Source organism: Dromaius novaehollandiae, chromosome 12 (assembly GCF_036370855.1).
Source record: "Dromaius novaehollandiae isolate bDroNov1 chromosome 12, bDroNov1.hap1, whole genome shotgun sequence".
Classification (NCBI taxonomy): domain Eukaryota; kingdom Metazoa; phylum Chordata; class Aves; order Casuariiformes; family Dromaiidae; genus Dromaius; species Dromaius novaehollandiae.
In genome coordinates this window covers 3,260,719-3,281,947 of record NC_088109.1, presented here as the reverse complement: position 1 = coordinate 3,281,947, position 21,229 = coordinate 3,260,719, and the positions used below count along the sequence as shown (strand labels likewise).

At 42.3% G+C, this 21,229-nt stretch overlaps 2 long non-coding RNA genes across 2 annotated transcripts in view; both read right to left on the bottom strand.

The window, feature by feature from the left end:
* LOC112986191 (uncharacterized) overlaps window positions 1–21,229 on the bottom strand; it is a 38,210-nt gene that overhangs the window by 12,631 nt on the left and 4,350 nt on the right. The window lies entirely within an intron of this gene.
* On the bottom strand, window positions 3,962–4,888 carry LOC135329580 (uncharacterized). The gene is made up of 2 exons (XR_010391140.1): window positions 4,791–4,888; window positions 3,962–4,229 (listed from the first exon to the last, which is right to left on the bottom strand). It is a non-coding gene; the product is annotated as an uncharacterized LOC135329580 (long non-coding RNA).

Genomic DNA, 21,229 nt, shown 5'->3' with positions numbered 1-21,229 from the left:
AGTTCTTTGCTTCTAGCGTATTTTAATGTGTATCTTTCTGACAGATGCAACATCCTTCGCCAAAGAGTAATCTCACAGCTTGGCTTTCTAAATAAAGGACCATTCAGGTTCACAGTCCGATAGTGCGGGATGCTGTGCTGGGAACAGGTGCTATGAAATCTAGATGTTTTCCAGCAGCTCTGGAGATAATTTCCAGCAACTGAATTAAGATACCGTGAGAGTCTTCTGTGAAAAAATGGAAACCAAAATAATACAGAGAATCCCTAGTAAACGCTCCACAGTTTCATGACACATTGGCAGCAAAGCCAATTTAAGAAGCTAGATCTGGGTCATCTGTTCTGTCCCTGTGCTGCAGTGGGCAGATCCTTCAGCTGTGCCAGAACAGATGTCCTAAGGGATGAGCATTAGATGGTGTCTCACCCCCTGGCTTCTCCACGATAACATGGAGGATAAACCACTTATTTTAGTACATATACGACTCTGGGAATTGGAATGGATTCTAGAGGTACATCACCTTAGATCACCCAAAAGAGAGAGAAAGGTTCCCAATGGGAAAAACCTTCCAACTGAGATCTCCTACCTTAACCTCACATGGTTTGTGATACTAAGTGGTGGAGCCCTGATTTCAAGGAGTAATGAGTATCGGCACAGCACGCACAAAGTACCTCGTTAAATATTAAACCTGATGATCTCTGCTGTCCAAGTCACAGCCTGATCCGAGTAGAAAGTACTAAACTTACTGGATGTCTGGTTTTGCAAAACAGACCAGATTCTCAGAAGAGACTAGGACAAAAACCACCAGCTCATCCCCATGTTCTGTGACTAGACCTCTGAAAATGATAGACTCCATCTTACTCACTGACAAACCATCCCTTTTGACTTTGGTGTTATGGAAAGTTACCAACACTCCAATAATTTCTTAATTCCTAGCTTTAAAATGCCTCAAACTAACCATTTCAATAATTCTGTGGTCTGAGGGGCAAAAGGCATGACGCCTCCCTTTTATTTTGCTTTTTCTCTGTTGCTCCAGCTAATAACGCTGTTGAGTGTGGTTAGTGACACTGGCACTTTACCTCAGAAAACTATAATTTGAAAACATGCTTGTGTTTTTCATTATCTTGCCTTCTCTAGGAAGAGATTCTGTGGAGAACAGAACCAAAAAACTGCTTTCACTTTGTTACCCCAAAGCATTTAGGGCCAAAATGACAGAAAGGAGAGCTTACGATCCTGAATTAAGGCCCTCTACTTCTCTGAAACTTTTTTTTCCCCAGGCAGAACTAATTCCCACCCCGTATACTGTGCATGCCTGACACAGTGCTTTGCTGTTAAATTATGAATAGGGTAAGACTGAAAGCAGTTGTGTTACAATGGCAAACTGCACCAAGCTTCTGTGCCACAGCAGGTATCTCCAAACAAATGCATGGTCCTGGAGAAGAGGACACCAAGGATCTTAAAGGTAATGATAACATAGAAATACCTTTTCGGGGGAGCAGGAAGTACGAGCTTTTAGCAGAGATGACAGAGGAAGCCTTTCTTTCACATATTAGAACATCGAGATTTTTAAATGCTTTGTTCCAGCTACCGTGGAGCACGAGAAAGGGTGGGAGCCGGAGAGAAAAATTCTCCCACCCAAAGTTAAGCTGTCAAAATGCAAATGAAGACAAAAAAAAAAAGAGTGCCTGATAACACAGGATGACTCACAGGCTTCAACAAACTGCCTTCCGAAATACTGGTGGGCAGGGTAAGGCTCCCTTGTCCTGCTCTTTTCCATTTATACACCCCAAGATTTGCTGTGAAAGGAAACACCTTCCTCCTTGCTCTCCCCCACCCCCCAAAAAAAACCCTTTAGGGAGAAATAGCCTCATGTTTTTGCAGCTGCACTTGCTATGATGCCATTCCCACCAGTCGCTCAACCCTTCCCTCGAGTGTCCCATCATTTGCATTCCTTTCAGAGCAATTGTTGGATCCTCATGTTAGTTCCCAGAAGGCCACACAGACCTAACCCCGGCCTTAGAGACTCTGGAGGATTCTCCCATCTCGCAGCTGCTATAGCTCTTGCTATACAACAGTGCCCAACGGAGCCCAACGCAGCACCACGACCAAGGCAAAAACATGAACCTTCTCCCATTTCAGGATCCATAAGCTGTCAAAGGCATTCAAAGCCACAGATAGGTACAAATGCCTTGAATTTAGAAGGTGCTCCCATGGATCCACGTTGGGGGCTTTTGGAAGTCCCTCACAGGGCTGAGAGCATCAGAACAGAGCTCCAGCTCAGCACCTAGAAACACACCGCTTGCCTTTGCTCCCTGGCAACATTAGGCAGGTTTATCCTGCTAGTTGCAGAACAGCCTTGCAGCCTTCACCCTCTAACAAGACCGTACATCTCTGACGAGGATGCCAAGGCAAGACAGCCCTGCAGTCCAGCTCTCCTGACCCTGCCTTCTGCTCGGTTCCCCGCCTGCATATGCAGTCAGTCTGCTAAAAAGAGGAGGTCAGTTTAGGTTAAGAATATGAATACAGATAGGCTAAATTTAAAACAGGGGGGCTCATACCAAAAATAAAAGACAGCAAGCAAGAGATATGTCTATCTTAATTCTTTTTCATGTAGCTATTCCAACTGAATAAAAAAACTGAAGGATCACAAGTTACCCACCATCGCTATAGCATTATCACTGCACATTAAGTTAAATAGCTTTAGTCTAATCCATAATGCTTGCCCAACAATTTTATACCTGTTGGGACACTCCAATGGCATCTAAAAAAGAAAAAACTTGTTTACAAAGAGCAATTAGTATTTTGTAATTAGTAACTAAGACCATGCACAAAATCTACAGTGCAAAGTACGATACTGTTCCTCATTGCAGGGCTGTTTTATTTGAAAATAATAATTAAAAAAAAAATCTTTGGACACAGTGTGTCCCCAGATTGTGCTGAAGTCCTGGTGGCTAGCACTTCCCTTAGAAATAAGGGCTTGAAAAATCAGCACGACCTTGCTTGCCCCTGTGGGATTCAGCTGCCCATAAACGCGGCTCGGTACCAGGGCGCACAAGGGACGCCGGCAACCGCAGAGCGGACGTCAGGCTGGCACGGCACTTCTCCTCCTCTCTCCCTCAGACCCATTGCCCAGGTAGTGCCACCAAAATAGCGCGCTCGGTATTTATAGCCCCGCAAAGCGCTCCCGAAGGCTTCGTCACCAGTGCCCGATGACGGACACACCCTCCCTCCCAGGGCTAAAAATAGGAGCTCGAGCACTCCCCAGCCGGCTTTCGCCAGCGATGCAGCGCTGCTCACCGGCAGAGACACTTTATTAGCTCAAGGTTTCCCTGCAATTATTTACCCAGCAATATCTGCCTGACAATACCTCCTGCGCTGCTTGCTTTGAGCAGAGCTAATGATTATATGATTAATCTGTACGACCCTTGACTCTAAGCAAGGGGTGAAAAAAGCAGCTGACAAAACTGCTCTCTTCGCCCCCCAGACACAGCCCAACGCAGAAGTCGCAGCGGAGGAGCAGTGCCCATTCGTATCCCTTATTTCTAAGTGCTGACAGTCACCCAGCTCAGATAGCAGAGAAGGTCTCCTTGCTCTCTTCAAAAAGAAAGTGAAACTTCAGTTTTACTTCAAATACATGGAAGCTGGGTAAGCACCTGGTGAAAAAGAAAAAAAAAGTTCCAAACCTAAACTTAAAAGGGTAATTTCTCACAAGTTTTACAGGGAATGATTTAGCAAGCCAGGCTTTAGCAGAATCAAAGGGCAAAAAAACCCAAAACAGAACAAAAAACCCACCTAGCAAAACGCCTCAACCCCAGCTTTTAAGCCTTTCCATAAAGCTTATCAAGAACTTCATTTTTTTCCACAGCACAGACTGCATTAATCTGGGGTTCCCGCGGCTCTTTGGAAAGGGTACACCAAGATGACATTTCCAATAAATCACAGCTGGCACACGTGCAAAAAGAACAGGTAAAAGAGAGTGATTCCATTTAATCCCCTCATAACACTCATTTTCTTCTTCGTTAGTCGGAAACAGAGATCTTAACTCTTGTAAAACCTCACGCACCAGGAATAAAACTCCTGGCGAGATCAGCGGTTCCACCGTTCAGCTGCCCCGAACCATCTCGAGGATAAGCATCCGGCATCCTCTCCCGATGACCTCCGCTTCTTCCATTTGTGTGCAAGTGGATAAAGAGCATCTGAGCGCAGGGTGGGGAGAGGAGAGAAGAAAAGGCGGCCTAGAAAAATATGAAAGTCAAACTGAAGAAAAAAATGTGTCACTTGCAGCAGTAGTTTTAAAGACACTTAGGAATAAGCCATTTTCCCCCCTCTGTTTACCATGTTACTACTTCCACATACAGTGTTACTGCAGGACAGTTTCAGACCAGGACTGTAGACTGATGAAGTGGATGATTTAACTAAAGATCATCCAAAAGCATCCGAATTATTTTCCTGGGCATTGCTATCTTTCTTTAAAGAGTATCTTTGCAGAAATCCCCAAGATAGAGAGAGCTGTGTTTACCTCTGTTGTGCAAAAAGATAGTCAGATAGGATGATAAAACACTAGAAAGGTACCTAATTAGTAACCTAAATGACTTTTCTGACAAGTCACTTAAAGGGGAAACAGAGAAAGAATAAGAATATAAATGGGCCCAACCTTTTTCATTCTGGGGATTAGTTCTGATTTTATTGCTCAGCAGCCAAACCACTTAACATCACCAGTTTGGGTTTTTACAGCTGATGGAGGAAGCCAAGATTACTTATAAGGAAGGCTTAAGAATCCAGCTTCAGGCATTTACCTTCATAAAACAGTCTAGGTGGAGGGTGGCTGGCCTGAATTTGCGAGTGTGCGCAACGGTCTGGAGATAAAACATCTCATTTTGAATCCATTTTCAGCATTCACCTACCTAGATGAAAGCGATTTTTTTTCATTTTAATCGAGTATCTTCCACATACTTTACTTTTTTTAATCTACATATTTCAATCTTAGATGCTCTCTGGGGGAAAATAGCTTCCATCGAGCAAAGAAGCGTCTCAGAAAGGTTTTCTGGACGTTGCTCTGCTCGACAGTGTCAAAAGGGCACAGACTTGGAGAGTCTTTTCCCACAAGGTGTGTCCCTTCCCGGGCCGTCCTCTGACGGACGCACGAGGAACACCCACTGACCACAGAGCAGAATAGCTCCAGGGACAAAGGTGACAGCTGTACAAACACATTTTCGATGCCAGGTTTGGCCAGGACAGTGAAATGCCTGGTTCTAACTTTCTGAAGCCATCACACGCAAAGCCTCCTCCTCTGTTTCCCAGAAAAGCGAAAGGCAGAATACTCCAACCTCTGACTTCGCAGAAAAGCCAAACATCTTGTAAAATGAAGAAGCTGGATTTTTGCTTGTGGCAAATTTTATAAAGCCTCTTGACACTGCTTAAAAGGCTGGTTTGGTTTGGTTTTCTGTTCTCCTACCTCCTGGCTCTTGCTTGCAAACACTTGGGCAGATCTCAGTTTTAGCATTCAAATTACACAGCAGCCCTGGCCCGCTTGACACGGCTCCAGGAGAGCAGCGCGGCGCAGGCGGCTGCGGGGCGGCCCCGCTCGCCAGGACCCGCCGGGCACCGTCCGCGGCTTCTCCCCGACGGCCGCTCCGAGCGGAGAGAGAAGCAAAAGGACGCAAACCGCGAGGCGAGACCTCCTCTCTGCTGAGGCGCAAAGGAAAATAAGTTAACTCATTAAGCAAAACAAATGAAAACAGGAGGGAATAATTTAGCGAGGCATTGGGGACTCCCTTTGGTGCCTGCCTCCTCCTGAATTAGGGAATAGTGGGCAAGTTAGAGCCAGGGAAGGCCAAGAAAGACCCTGACTTGCTGACCCTATTTAAACCTGCGTAAGTAATTTCATACAAAACCTTAAGAAAACCAAGTAGACCTGAACAGAAAACAAGGTACGCAGCAGAGCTGGTCAGGAATCCTTCAGTGCAGCACTAAATGAGGTTTCTGATATGAGGTGGGGGAAACACTTCTACCTGGATGCCACTTTTTTGGCCAACAGTGAGAATGACTCGGGGTGTCAACAGCAGCTGCAGCCAGCCAGGAGCAGGGACAGAAAAAGCAGCATTTTATTGCAGGGTGGAAGGGAGATGGGGGCATAAAGGAGAAGCCTTTCAGTGACTTAAGTTGTTTGTATCACAGAGGTGACGGGGCTGTGGCTGCTTTTTTCTGGTCCAAGGACGCGTCCTCCATGCGCGTGGCTGCACCGCCCTGCACAAAGCCAGCGGCCGAGGGGAAGGGACACGCTGCAGGTCCGGGGCTGCGTGCAGGTCCGGCTGCAATTGCCCAGACACTACAGACAGCAGGTTGCATGTTTTGTTTCTTCACCCAGATAAGGTGTCTGAATACTTCTCAGATAAATACATCCTCCATTTAACGTAGAGCGACTATTTCTCAGGTGTAAGGAGGCTTGAAGACTTGCTTAACACTTGTGAAATCTTCTGAAATTCACAGCTGAAGGTGCAAACAAAATAATAATAGATGCTGACATACATGATACTAACAGCCTTTTTCCTACAACTGTCACATTGCTTGCGTTACACCTGAGTCACAGTATGGAAATCCATTACCAGATGAACCAGCCCACCAATAATAGTATCCCCATGAAAACAGGAACACAAAAAAAAAGGTTACACCCGAGTCAGCATCATCGAGCAGCCTGAATCACTGTCAGACAAACCAGGAAGTTAGGAAGCTGCACAGCAGGTATTCTGACGGGGAATTTCCTCCGTTGTCTCCACTCGAGGTATTTCAGATCATTTCTTGTTGCAGAAATTGATTAAAGGAACACTGCCTAATACCCTCTTCTGGAAAATTAAATCTTCTCCAAAGTTACAGACTATATCTATAGTTGTAAACTGACATCGTATCCTCTAAATCCAGTCACTTGGCTATTGAAATACATAGTGAAAGAAATACTATTCAATACCTATTTATTTGATATTAAAACTGAGTGCACTTATGAAAAAAATAGAGCTAGGACCTTTTGCCTAGTACATATGTTATCATGTTATTTGCTTGTTCAGGTTATAGCACTCTAACATTTCTCCAAAGTACATGGTAAAGAAAAACTTAAATTCAGAAAACAGTAATTTAACTGCTTAAGATATATTGACTTTCACTCTAAAAGGTCTCAAATGCACACTGAGTAAGACGTGAATGGCTACATTTCACCGGTGGTGTGCGGGACAGCACGTGGCCTGCCTAACAAATAACAGCATTGTGCAAGTATTGAGGTTGGAGACAGAAGGAGCCACTGGTGAAACCACAAGGGAATAAAGTCAGGACAGTAACACCACACAGTTAGTTGTTATATGTTGTGGCCATATAACTTGCATTGCACTTCATACTATTCCCAACTATGAAAGCATCAGAGGAGTCTACTCTGCATTGCCCTAGTTACCGCTGAATTTATCAGTCTTTGCTTTAGACAAAAGGCTTCAGACAAAGATGCATATCCTCTACAGGTTAGACTAACTACAACCCATGCTAAACCCCGGTGCTTTTTGTCGCCCTTCAGCTTGGCACATCATCCTTTTGGCTCAGCACTCAACCTCTCCACATCCATCATGCTTTCTGAAGGCAGCTAGTCTGCACCACCAAAAATAAATAAATAAATAAATAAATAAATAAAATAATTATAAAAAAAAAAAAAAAAAAAATCAAAGGATGCAGTTGTCACCAGCTTCACCAAAACCCCTCCGTTGCCCCTGCAAAGCAAGCTTCAGCCCCCTTGCTCTTTAAATCTAGGGCCCGATCTCTGGTAACCCACTGCAAAGCACCATACAGGGCAGTAGTTCTACACATCAGGAAAACACCGCTCGGTCATGAGATTTTGCTACCAGGTTTTACTGGCACCAATCAAAAATAATTTTCAGTGCTACTGAGTTTGTTTTGCTCAAACCAAGTATTCCTAATCAAACACATTAATCCTTTGTGTAAAGACAAGTGTGTCAACACACAGAAACAGAAAGCAGTATAAAGCTTTCAAGATGATTTGGACAGGCAGGAAAAGGAAATACAGTTCTTGATTTTTAGTATGACTGAAGTTCATGAAGCATTACCACCAATCCTAAATGCTGGAAGGAAAGAATAAGCATTTTCCCTATCGACTTCTGCTTCAGTAGGACATAGAAATGAGATGGAAACACTGTTTGTGGGGTTTTTTTAATCACTGGTCTAATCAGACTTTTCTGGTAGACTGTGGCAAATGAAGGACTACAAAAATGACAAGATGTCAAGAGTCCTTCCAAAAGTGTATAATTGAGAAGATATGAGATTTTTAGTGACTTGCTCCAGATATTTGTAAAGCATTTAAGGAAGCTCTTGCTATTCTGAACCTTTGTCCTTTAAATGAAAGTGAGAAATAACCACCACTAACACCCAATTTATTCTTTAAGAACCCTGGAGCTGGTGCTTTTGCTACTAACGAGCCTGAAGTAAATAAATGGACAGATCACAAGCAATGCAAAGAAACAAAAAGCAGGTACCATCTAGTTCTTTCTAATAGACTCCCAATGAAAGCGACCCAACAATCTGCATTAGTTATAGTCCATGATTTTACTGCAAGACATTCAGGACTACATAATTTTCTCCCTGAAGGAAATAGCTTTCTTGCTAGGAAAAAGCATCCCAAAACTCCAGCCAGCACAAGCAGTTACAGAAGGACCCTAAGGACAGTCTAAGGGAGTTCTCTGCCCTATTCTGGGGGTTTATTTATTCCAAACCTCTCCTCACCCGCCTCTTGCTACCAACTTCCCTCCTCCCCTGTCCCCCTCACCCATTACGCCACCTCCCCTGTCCCCCTTTTCATTTATCCAAACCCCTTCTAAATAAACTTATATCCCAAATTAAGCAGCTAATAATACTAACATGCCCACTCAGTGCCATTATCTATGGCATGCAGCCAAACATCCTCCTCTTTCCTTCCCCCTCTCTTCTGTCTTTTCAAATTAGGACTTTTCTGAATTTATACAAGGTTGGGCAGAAAGGATTGCTTCAGGCACAGCCATACTCAACAACAGTAACAGAGCCTTTTTCTCCGGAAAACCTGTGTGTCAAATTCAGGTGATCACATATCAGTCATCACTGAAAAGAAGTTTTTACCTGCCATGCTGCATTAAAGAAGCATAAAGCTATCACCTGAACACAAAGGGTTCACAAAGCAAACAAATAAACGCCTGCTTTTCATGTTTCCATAGTTTTAATCTTTTTTTCTTCCAGTTTTGGTTCTTCATGAGTGGAACAGCAAAGTCACCAGCTGTGATGCTGCGGCTGTTTCAAGCTGAGGTTTGGCAGACATTTGGCAATGACTGTGGCAGCAGATACCATAGGAAAGAACCACATGATGCAAAAATACCCTCCCACACCTCTGCCAATGTTCCCCAGGTTAGAATGCAACATCCCCAATGTTTTCCTCTGCCCTTTCAAACCTATTTCTCCTCCTTTATAATAAAGCGTAAACAGAACGTAGAAGGGTGCACGTGAGTAGTTAGGAAACCAAGCGTACTTTGCAAAGAACATAATAGGATTTAGAAAAACAGTAGCATTCCTTGTTAAACAATCACTTGCTCCTTTTTTGCATGGTTTGGGGTTTACTTGAAAAATTCAGGAAAGCGTCTTATGGAACAGCAGCTGATCGCCAGCAAAGGCACGAAACACACAGACACGCAAAACAGGCCTCAATCGCAAGGACGGCGGATGAACTCCCTTCACTTTTTGCTGTGCACCATCAAAAGGAAAAGAGTAATGTTTAAATTACTGTTGTGGACTTGCTAAAGGAAAATAAGTTTTTCATTCCATTCCCCAAAACCTTATTTGACAAGTGAAACTCGCACAGCGACAATCAGCATCAGAAGGCAAGGCTCAGGCGAGAACTGGCAATCTCTGCTCGGCTACATCTCTGCCAAGACGGGAACAAAAACTCCCTGTGTGAGGAAAATCCCTAACAAAAGGCTGAAATAAAAAGGAAGCTTAGAAAGGGCATAGGGCAAGGAAAGGAAGCACAATGCTATGGATGCAAAAGAATTTCAATATTTGAGATTCAATACCCTGATTCATCAAGGTATCCACCCCGCAAGTATGATTTATTTCAAGATGTCTAATTACCTTCATAAAGAGGGACATAAATACAATTCCTTCCATTACATTGCTGCTCTCAAAGTCAAAGCTGATCTTTTCCCTGCCTATAGCTATCTACACAACAACTACACAAGACAGTTTTCCCTAAAGGGGTAGGACAGAACTGTAAGCCTTAGTCATTGCTTGAGACACACAGATGAGCAGCTTCTGCTTCACGAGGGAAGTCAGTCCCATTTTGCAATCGGCAATTCGCAGCGAGATTCGAGCCAAGCGATGAAACTTGACACCTTCGATAATCAGACCTGGACAGAGAAAACCAGCTTCAGGACCCACAGAAGTGAACTCTGTACTATATTTCCATTTGACTTCAAACTTCCTTGTGGATAAAAAAAGTACTAAAAGCACTTTAATGCTGTTCATACACGCTCGCATACCATTGTCTTACACAATTCTGTTCAGAGCATCTCATTTTAGCCGTTTCGCTTTTTATGCAAATAAACAACAAGAAAAGGTCACCAACGCATGGCCTTTTGTCTAGAGCGGGTTGTCTGCCTGCACCAGGACCTGCAATCGCCCGTGTCCCCACGGGACCGCATACATGGCTGATTTGCAACCTGAAGTTCCCTACACGTGCCTTGTGCGTGTCTGATCGGACTAGCACAACACAATTGTAGCTGTTAATCTAGAGTAACTTTAACCTAGACTCGTAGTTGCTCCACATCCACCACTCGGATACGGCTACGTCCATGCTCACTGCTCTTTGCAGTGCTTTCCTCAATGGAGGACCTGAGGGAACCCTGAGGAACAAAGATCCTGAAAGGTAAGCCTGATCAAGCACTTCATCCAGTGTTTCCCATTGCAAAGCAATGTCATCTAGAACTTCATTTAGATACTGACCCAATATTAAAATCCTTTCCTTATAGGTGTGCTTTTCTGACCCTCTGCTGCATGCCGTGGCTCCCAGAATTACAGCCTTGAAATCCTGTTATTCCAGGACCCCACTTGACACTGGCTGAACTTCATCATGACTTGTTTTGGACAAAGCAGTGGTCCAGAGCAGATTTTTAAACTACTAAGTTTATAAACGACAAACCAGTAAGAAGCAGAGACCAAGGCCACTAGAGAGAGTGCAGAGAACTGAGTGCACATGCCACACTTGCCCTCTACCCTTAACAGTTTTCGCCAATAAAAACAAATTACAATCCTTTAAATATTACTCTGAAAAACCCCACATTTTTTCATGGTATACAAGCCAAGGTCCTTAATATGCAGGAAGCTATTCTGAAATGCAAGTTGACTGGCAAGCAGACATAGCACGCTCTGCAACCAGCGTGCTCTGCGGATGAACCCTTCAGAACAGCAGTAGCTCCAAATCAGTAACACTTGAGCAAATTCAACCACTGCAGACACAGGTGTGGTTTCTCTGTTATCTTTGCACTTCATTCTACTTACCCTGCAGCTGAACTTAATCTATTAATATATAACAGTAAGGAAAGATTTCCTCTAGAGACAGTAATGCACTTAAAACAATGAGCAACTGGTATTATTTTCATCTTAGGGAAACAAAGGGATCACATAACAGCTCTTCTGGTTTCCAGACACCTTCTCCACCCAAACACACTGCATCTTATTGGGCTCGCAGAAGATACATACTCCCAAATCAGCCACAAGAGCAGTGCAACCAGTGTTTCCTCATTTGCAGTGTTAAACGAGACATGAATCAGAACCCCAAATAAAGAACAGTATACTACTTCTCTCAAATACCTTCTGAAGTGCTCCAAATTTCTACTAAACAATCACGACATGAAGTTATAAGAAATCAGCACATGAACACTTCCTCAGCTGCTTCCTAGTAGTCTTAATAATCCTACCAAACTCAGCCCCTTCAACTTTTCTAACTCTTCAAGGCAGAATGGCTTGAAGTACAAATCTAGATATATTGGTCTTATCCCGAGGTGAAAATATTCTGTTAAAGAGAGGGTTGAGACCTTAGTGTGGGTATATTAGCTAACCACAACCAGTCCCAGGAGATAACAGCAATAACTGAGTAGTACAAGCCATTCCTCTCTTCGCTGTAGCACCGATACACTCACATCCATGTTGCTTTCCCATCGCGCCTACAAAGCAACCTCCCCCTCAGATATGTATAGGTTCACTAATAAGTGCTTAAAAACAGTGACCACCTTTACCAGACCGGACCACTTGCTTATTGCTGTGCGAGCAGTGCATTTAGCTGGAGAGTGAAGAAAAGGTGAGCCCAACCTCCTGCAGCTGTTGCGTGGGACAACCCAAGGAGCAGGGATTTCCTTCCACCAACTTATGCCTAAAATGATGACAACTGATTACCTACTACACTGTCTGGCTACACAAGTTAACTAATATTGTAAAGCAAAACAGACCGGTGCACAATTCACAGCTTTCTTGAACCTTCGGTAAGTAGCTTACTTGCTTTTTTGGATCCCAGCTAAAATTTTTAGCAGCTTGCAGAGTAAAGCCTGAAACTGGGGAGATGATGTACAGATTAAAATATACACATATGAAAATGACCCCACTATTAGCGCTCTTTCACAATTAAATTAGGATGCCACTGTGCCATAGTGTAATAAGTACTTCATAATTTGAAGCCTCTTCACAAAGTATGGATTTAGCAATATACATGAGCTTTTCTCTTCACAATAACAGTATATTGTAGTTTTAATGCAGCTTATTAGATTTTGTATTAACATCTACATCACATATTTCAGTCACATATCAGCAATCTGCGTAGCTTCTTGGAAAAATATGTCTATTACTGAAACCTGAGCTAAGACTCGTAGCCCACGTAATGTTTTCAGGCTCTGAACACCAGCTCTGTACTCACGTCAAAGCGTGAGAAAAAAACCCTTTGGAACAACTCTTGGTCAATCATGGCACAACTTAAGATGTAAAATTATAATTCCATGGTGTAGAGTGAAGCAATAAAAATAAATAAATAAAGTACTTTTCCTGGCAACAAATCACTACCTGGAAGGACCCAATTTACTGAGGTTTTTCAATTGCTGCAACTAAAATCCACATGATGTATTTGCCAAAATCTGAATGTTACAGGTATTTAAAAAAATAAATAAATTCAAATGATAATTATTTCTAATGCCCAAAGTGTCTCTCAGTCTGCAAAGACAGTTAATAGACCAGAGGGCAATCGGTCACAATGCCCTGAGCAGGAAAACACTCCAGCCAACCTTCCTAAATTCATTAGTACTTAAATTTTGTCAGGGGGATCACAATCAGAAGAGTTCTCTCTGTAAGTTTACTCTTAAACCATTTCTTTCTTTGTTTTATATAATGAAATGAATTAGGTCATCCTAGCAGATACTGCTATCACTTTCCCTTCAATTTAGCTCAGTGTAATGGAACAAACCGATTTTCCTTCTATGCCACTCTCTTATGCCATTGCAGCTAATGCACTATTACCACCATGAAAGGGAACCTTTTAATTATTTCTGAAAAACCAATTTCACAGTGCATTTCTGTTGACAAACTCTGTGCTGAAATCCTAAGTCAGTTGCTATCAACTTAGGTAAATTGACAAATTGTGCCCTATTGACCATAAAAGCTTGGTTATCCAAAACTCTGTTTCCACATAGTAGATGTAATATCCTGAAGAGATAAGTAATAAGCCCCTGCAAAATTTTAGCAACCTGCAAACATATTTTACATGTTTTTCACTCCTTAGTTTCTACCAGGTAAACACAGGTAAAAAGTGTACCAAATATTCTCAATATCCACCTGGAATACTGAGCTAAAAGTCCACTAAAAATTGAGCATTTGTTTAAAGTGGCCCTAACCAACCATCACTCTCTCCCTGCTCCTCCAACATTGCAAACACATAGGACACTTCCAAAACTTCTTCCCACTATGTAAAAATAGACAGAAACAGAAAAAGTGACTTTCAAAATGTCACTCAAGCACATCAACATATTAAGTATAATAAATTTGATTTGGCAGTCTCTGGAAGGATGTGTAGCACTTCCCCTTATGAGTAGACTCCATACTCCAAATCAAAACCTACACAAGCCAGGTCTTCCGGACAACTAAACACTTAAATGAACGCTATCAGACAAGAGGTGAGCAACAGAATTACAACATATAGACCACAATATACACCAAGACTATACAAGCTAGTTACAGCTAGTGGCTTAGTCATATACTTAGTCCGATGCTTCATAATAAACTGCAGATTTTTTCTCTTGGTATTTGCTGCATACTATGAAACTTCTGAATTAATGTGCGCTGAAGTGGGTGGAATACATACTCCCGGGGAAATCCATTATAACCCATCATAAATTAATCTTTACCACCTACTACACCATCAAGTTTCTGTTGTGCCTACACATTTGTTCACTGCAAGTATTTAATTTCTTTCTTACTAAGGCATTTCAACTTGGAAACTATACATTTTCTAAAACTTGAACTCCTTTTAGGTGCTTATCGTTTCAGAAGAATCAGTCATATTCTTACATTCTTAGTTCATGATGACTATACTCACAGGTTTCTAACTTTGTTAGGTTCTTTTGTAAATTAATAATTATTTGTACACCTTTTCTGAGGATCTAAAGAATGATTAAGAACTATAAATCACAACTTTATGATAAAATTTTATAATTCAAGCATCACAATATTAAGCCATTTGCAAGAGCAAATTGCATAACCAATATATTTATGTTTAAAAGCCCTGAAGTATACAAAACATTTCCTCTGAGTATCCTGACATTTCATTTTCGGTATGGAGGCAAGAGAAACTGTGACAATTTGTATTTACTGATTAAAAATAAATTCACTCAATTGTGTTGGAGAGCACCTAGCATGGATTAGTCCAGCTAGGTCAAAACAGGCCTCCCACCTTGGCTGTAAACACAGATCTTGACTAATTGTGGCTTACGGATTAACAAAGCGATGAAGGTAATAAAAGTTCTTCTCACACAGAATTCATTTCTCTGGAAAGGCATCCAGTTGAGAAAAAAAATTTTCTTACCATGGAGTAATACAACCTGAAAAAGAGCCAAAGGAGCCCCCCACCACAGCATCCTGGTAACATCCATCGGCCCTCACCTAGAGCCACTACTGCTACGAGTTAGTCAAGTGCTAAACCTTTTATCAGACAGGAGCATCTGTTAAAGCCACCTGCAAACCTCGGCACATGATTTAGGGCTCAAGGAATGAAATCTTTTCAACACGTGAGATACAAGGTAGATGTGACCCTCATTTTCTAAATTAGGGTTTTTTAATTCCAGACTTAAATTTCTGAATGAGAAGAGCATTTGTAAGTTCTTTCTTCCTCCTATTTTCACACATCTAGAGTCAAAACTCAGTTCATGAAAAGAGCAAGCCTGATCCTGAAAACATTTACTACTTGAAGCTTGGTGCCTACAGCTGCATCAGTGGAATAGGGCACCCAGCCCTTTGATCCGCTTGCAGACCCTCACCTAGACATACACTTACAAATACCCTTAACTTCAAGGAAGCAAATGGTCCCACTGTAGTATATGCGACCACATGCATGACCGCACCTTAGTAAATACTTACATACAGTACACTTATATGCCATACTTGGTTGCACATGGTCTAAAGAGACACATACTAAATGCAAATTGAACCACTTCAAGCCCACGTGTGACTGCAATCTAATTTAATGAAATCATTTTAAGTTAGGCAGTTTCTTACCTGCCAGAAGCAACATAATAGCTCCCAGCTGACAAAAGGGAGAAGTTTTGCTGCCTTCCTCCTACATCTCTAAGCCACAGAAATCCTTCATCGAGCCCACACGATTCAATAACGAGGCAGAGAGTTGACCACATTTTTTTGCTGGGATAGTTTGCTGACATTTTAATGAGTTCGATCTGTGCACGGAGTACTCCAGCAAGCCTCAAAGCAAGAACAAGTAGGCAGGAAGACGGGAACAAGGACCTGAGGGGAGGATCTGACTCCTCGTTTCGGCAGCAGTGAGCTGCAAAGTCTGTTCACCTTGTGCTAAGAAACCATGTTGACAGTGGGCAGATATTTAGCAGTTTTTCTTGTACTTCACAAAAGCACCCAACCAGCTAAGCCACGCTCAAGATGTTCAAGTCTCCACAACAGAGATCTGCACCTACACAAGGCAAAAGTCATCTCACCTCCACTGGTGGAAGTTTCATGTATGAAGTACTTGTGTACCCAGAAATAGCTCTTCAGCGCTGCTCACACTTTCTGGCTATTCCCAATCAAGTCACATGAAATGGATTTTATGCATTTTTCTTATCAAAAAACTCAATTTTCTCTTCATATAGTTAGATGTTGGGGTTTTTTTCCTCCTCTCCAGAAAGACTTAAGAAGGTATTCTCACCATTTGCTTTACGCAACATATTCTGCTTCTAGTTATTGGGAAGAGACAAGGCCCTCCATGGGGCAGTTCAGAACAGGAACCTAGGTCAGGTGCTCTGAATTGCTGGTGGAGGAACCTTGCTTTCTAAAGAAGCCCAGGAGTGACCACCAGCAAAGGAGGAGGAAAAAAAAAACAAAAAAAACAAAAAAAACAAAAAAACAACACATCTAAAATTGAATATGTCCCTACAGCCCTTTTCCAGCATGAAATCATTAGCACCACCAAAAATTGTCAGTCCTGTTCATTCCTAAAATTAAAAACCAGAATAGCACATGCATGTATGTAGTATAAGTATCTAAAGACACAAAGAACTTTAGTGATTTTTGCAAAGCTCCTAAGGAATTGAGATGATAGCAGCACTGACACTCCCTAGGCACCTGAAAAAGCATTTAAGACGTGGTACTTTTTACAGACATAAATGAAGTGCAGTCTAGGAATGCCATTATACCTCAAGTGGAAAGCAATTGCTTTTTAGCTGTGTCCTCCCATGCTTTAAGTCACACACAGATTAAACTTTTTTTTTTTTTTAAAATCTTTTGTATGGTCATTGGATGACTTTAAGACAAGCACTTCCCTCCTGCTTTTGTAAAGCAGAAAAACCAAGCCTACAATTTATTGCAACTAAGAAATGCAAGAGAAGTTCACATCCCAAAAAGAAAGACATAAAACACCTGTGTCCATATTTACCCTCTTATTTCTCTAGATAATAAAACAAACGAAATCTCACAAGGAGAATATAGATTTTTATCCAGGAGAATTCAACTGCAACAGCTAAAAAAAACAAAAAAAAAACCAAAAAAAACAAAAAAAACACCCTGTTTCTTTCCGCTTACATTGAGGCTGTAACTATTTTCCCAGTAAAAAGCCAAACGCAGTGGTTTTGAGGGCATGCCAAGTTCAGGGAAGTGCTCCAAAACGTGGTGTTTACCTGATGATCCTCAGAAGGCCAAGTGAAGTGGGAACCTCACCGCAACTACCTTTAAGCAACTTTTCAAAACATTTACTTCTAGGCCTACTATAAACAAGCTGTAAAGTGATGTGTGAACACAAATATATGTTCTTAAATAATTATGCTTTCTGATGAACCCACAGTGAGAAAAAGACCCACTATAGCATTCTAGACTAAGCAATATTTGCCTGCTTAGGAAGTGCAACCCCACGCAACCTGAAAAGGAAATTACTGAAGGGATGTACAGTAGCTCTTTGCAATTCAGTCCCTGTCCCATCCCCCCGGATGCAGACAAACTAGAGCAGTACATCTGGATTTTGATCTCCACTTCTCTAGAGGACAGCTGTCAATGCAGGGGTTTGATGCAGGAACACCACTAATCTGATTTGTTCCGTTTCACAAAACATCCAAATAGTGATACTGCTTCCACTGCAGAGTGCATTCATCTACATTTAAACACAGAATGAGGCCATATGAAGATACTGGTCAACTTGAATCATGTCTAGTGCTTTAAAGCATCTGTCCTTGAGGACGAAGATACAAAATAATTAACACAGAGAACAAACCTAAACACTGTTTCTGAAGCCCTTAAATTGCTCTGAAGGAGTTCTGAACCTGCATTTTTCCCTAAAACGTTGATGGGGGAAAAAAACCCATACTGAACTAGACCTGGAACAACCTTCTCTTTTCCACACCAGGCCTACTCAAAACCAGCGTGTTTGGATAAATATAAGAGATCTATCGCCTTTTCCTCCTCCAAAGGACTCATATCACTGGCATCCTCCCTACAACCAGCTAATAAAGTCTCCCCTACAGTTCCAAATCCATATGCCAAATGTGCTTTCCTTCAGTCAAAAGTAGTGTAAGAAGTCTTGCCTCTGAACACATTTGTCCTTAGCAATACAGTAAAGTTTGCTGCATTGACAACATGAGAAAAACCACACTAGTCAACATTTGAACATCTGAGCTGTTCTTCCATCTCCCTTTCTGAGATGAAAAAACCCAGGCCCCTTTTATCATGAGAATGACTGGACGTCAGACTGGAAAAACAAATTGTAGTGGTCTAGGAGCGTATATCTACTAGAAAATTACCAAAATACATTCATGTATTATGATCAAAAAATATTTAATTAAAAAAAAATGCATAAAATGTTTCCACAAGCAAAAGGGAGTCCAGACTAGCAGTGACTTGGGAACATTTATAACTAAGTGCACTTGAAGTGGAATTTACCTTTGAAGAGGTATGAGGTCAGATCAGCACCAGAAACACGGGTGCGACTTCACAAGTCCTTCTGAAGGGTGCAAGCGCGAGGCTTCGCACCAGAGCTCCGCTGGCACGAGGCACCACGTTGCATTAAAAAGCAGCTGATCTGCAGCCTCCCTCGAATGCACGGAGTGCAACCACCCAAACCAACTGTTTCAACAAGAGACATAACGGAGACCGCCGAATTACACCAACGCAGTCGTAAAGGGGTCAGATACACAGCAGAAGTTTCTCGGGAAACGAGCTGTATTGTCCGGAGCACTAGAGCCAGCACCACAGCGACACGTCTCCGCACAAACACGCTGGCGAAGCAGCTCTGCTGCAGAGGAGCTCTCATCTTCAGTTTTGCTACCAACCTCAGTTTATTCTGATATGCAGTTAAGTCCTTAGGAAAAGAATCAACTTGTAGCCGCTTCCTAAAAACTAAATTTTCTGCCTGTGTCTTTATTCCTTTATCAGGTTTTAAACTGCAATGTCAAATCCTGCCCTTCACCTCGCTACCAATAGCGGTAAACAAGTAATAGGAGTTTGGCTTGCCTGTTACCTGGGAAGCTCAGTGCAGAACCACTACTCTGTCCCCCAAAACCATCTCTCTCACCATCATGCTACGTGGGAAGGAGGAGCACGCTGACATCCCTCTGGAGCTACACAACTCACCACCTGCACCGCAACCCCAGGTATCGTAAAGCCATCCCCTACGCTGGATTTTCTCCATTTGGGACAACAAACCGGTGGCACACGCAGGGCGGGCTGCTTCCACCTTCCCTTCCACCCTCCTGGGCAAACACACACAACAGGTAGTTTCGTTACTGATGTTTGCTTTCGTTTTACAGGTTTACTAGCCCTTATTGCACTTGCTGTCTCGTTTCGCCAATACTACATTCAGCTTTTGATAACAACAGCTACCGTACCAATAAAAATAAATCCTACTGAACAGCTATTGTAACAAAATAACCCTCTAAATAGCATATGCCTGAGTACACGCGAGCGAAAGGATGAAGTGAGACGGCCTGGAATATGTAAAAACAACACACAACATCACTCATCATAAACTCAACAAGGAAAAATACCCAAGCCTGCAGCCTAAGGAGAAAATAATTAATACTTGAGAATTAAATGTTAGTTAGGAACATTGACTGGCAAAAGCAAGCTGTTTATTTGGACTGATCAAACTCTTTGTTAATATTACACAACGGTCAATGAAATCAGGGTTCAGGCACCCCCGCAGCCTCTTCAATGCCCTACGCACCAGGTCACCATGAGATGTGTTTTTCTTTCTGCAGACGAAGCCTTCTTCCAGCCACAGCTTGGGAATGATCTGCATTAGTATTTGTATGTTCTGATAGCACAGCTAAAGCATTTTAAGCCAACCAAAAAAAAAAAAAATTACTAATGCCTTTGCTGTTTAGATTTTTAGATAAATAACTGTTTACATCAACTAAGGAAAGAATAAAAAGAGATCCCCCAAAGTTTAGTTACCTGAAAAATAGCACTGGACCCTTGTCCCAGGGCAGGGAGGTCCAGGTGCTCCAGCTCTTACTACCTTGCCTCACGTGCCCTGCTCAGTAGCTCTAGGGGTGTAATACCCACATACAACACCCTGAGGACTTAGCATTGCATCAGATACTGTCCTTTGCTAGAACTTCTTGACTGCTGGCGCTCCCAACAAAAGCACCTTTCAGTGAAAGCCATGTTTAGCAGAATTAAACATCTCAGCTGATTGCACGGGAGTTGCAGAGACTCTAATTCCTCTCAGGTGAGCAGCAACAGCATAAAGCACTACCAGCTGAAGTTATGTGACAGCCTACATTCATTGACTTGATGGTCTCCAGCTTGTTCTCATTGATTAATGACTGAGTACTGATAACCTCCGCTGCAAGCCAAAAAGGAATTTGGGGAAAAACCTACTTATGAAGCTGCTACATACAGAACAAATTCACAGAAACGTGAATTGGCGCCATATGTTTACTCTCTTTGTGTTGTCTCTGCTCGGTGAACAAACAGGATTTCAGTTTCCTGAAGCTTACCTGAGCACCACAAAATCAAAACAGAGTTATTTCAAAAGGGAGCTTAAAAAGAAAGCACGAAATCAGAAATGGAAGCTTGTGCTCCTTTGCAGCACGGCTCTTCCTTCAGCAGTCACAACCAGCTAGGAATAGCACTGTGGTCAGCAAGAAAATTGCATCAATGCATGAACTTCCTTGTTCCCCCATCACACACTCTCTTTGCAAAGTAAAGCTGTCTTAAGGGGAAGTAGCACACTTACATTGCTCAAAATCACCACTGGCAGCTGGCATGCTGAAACCCAATGTAAGGGTGTGTGCACAGTAAATACCGTACAGTCTTTTTTAATGTAAATTCTTTCCCCAAAATGGATTAAACATAAGGTTACTACTACAGTCCAATATGCTCAAAATGTCTTGGTCAGCACCACACCCCCACCAAAGAAGGCGGGGAGGAGGGGTATTAATAAGACCTTAAAAGATTTGGGGATTCTTCTTATTTA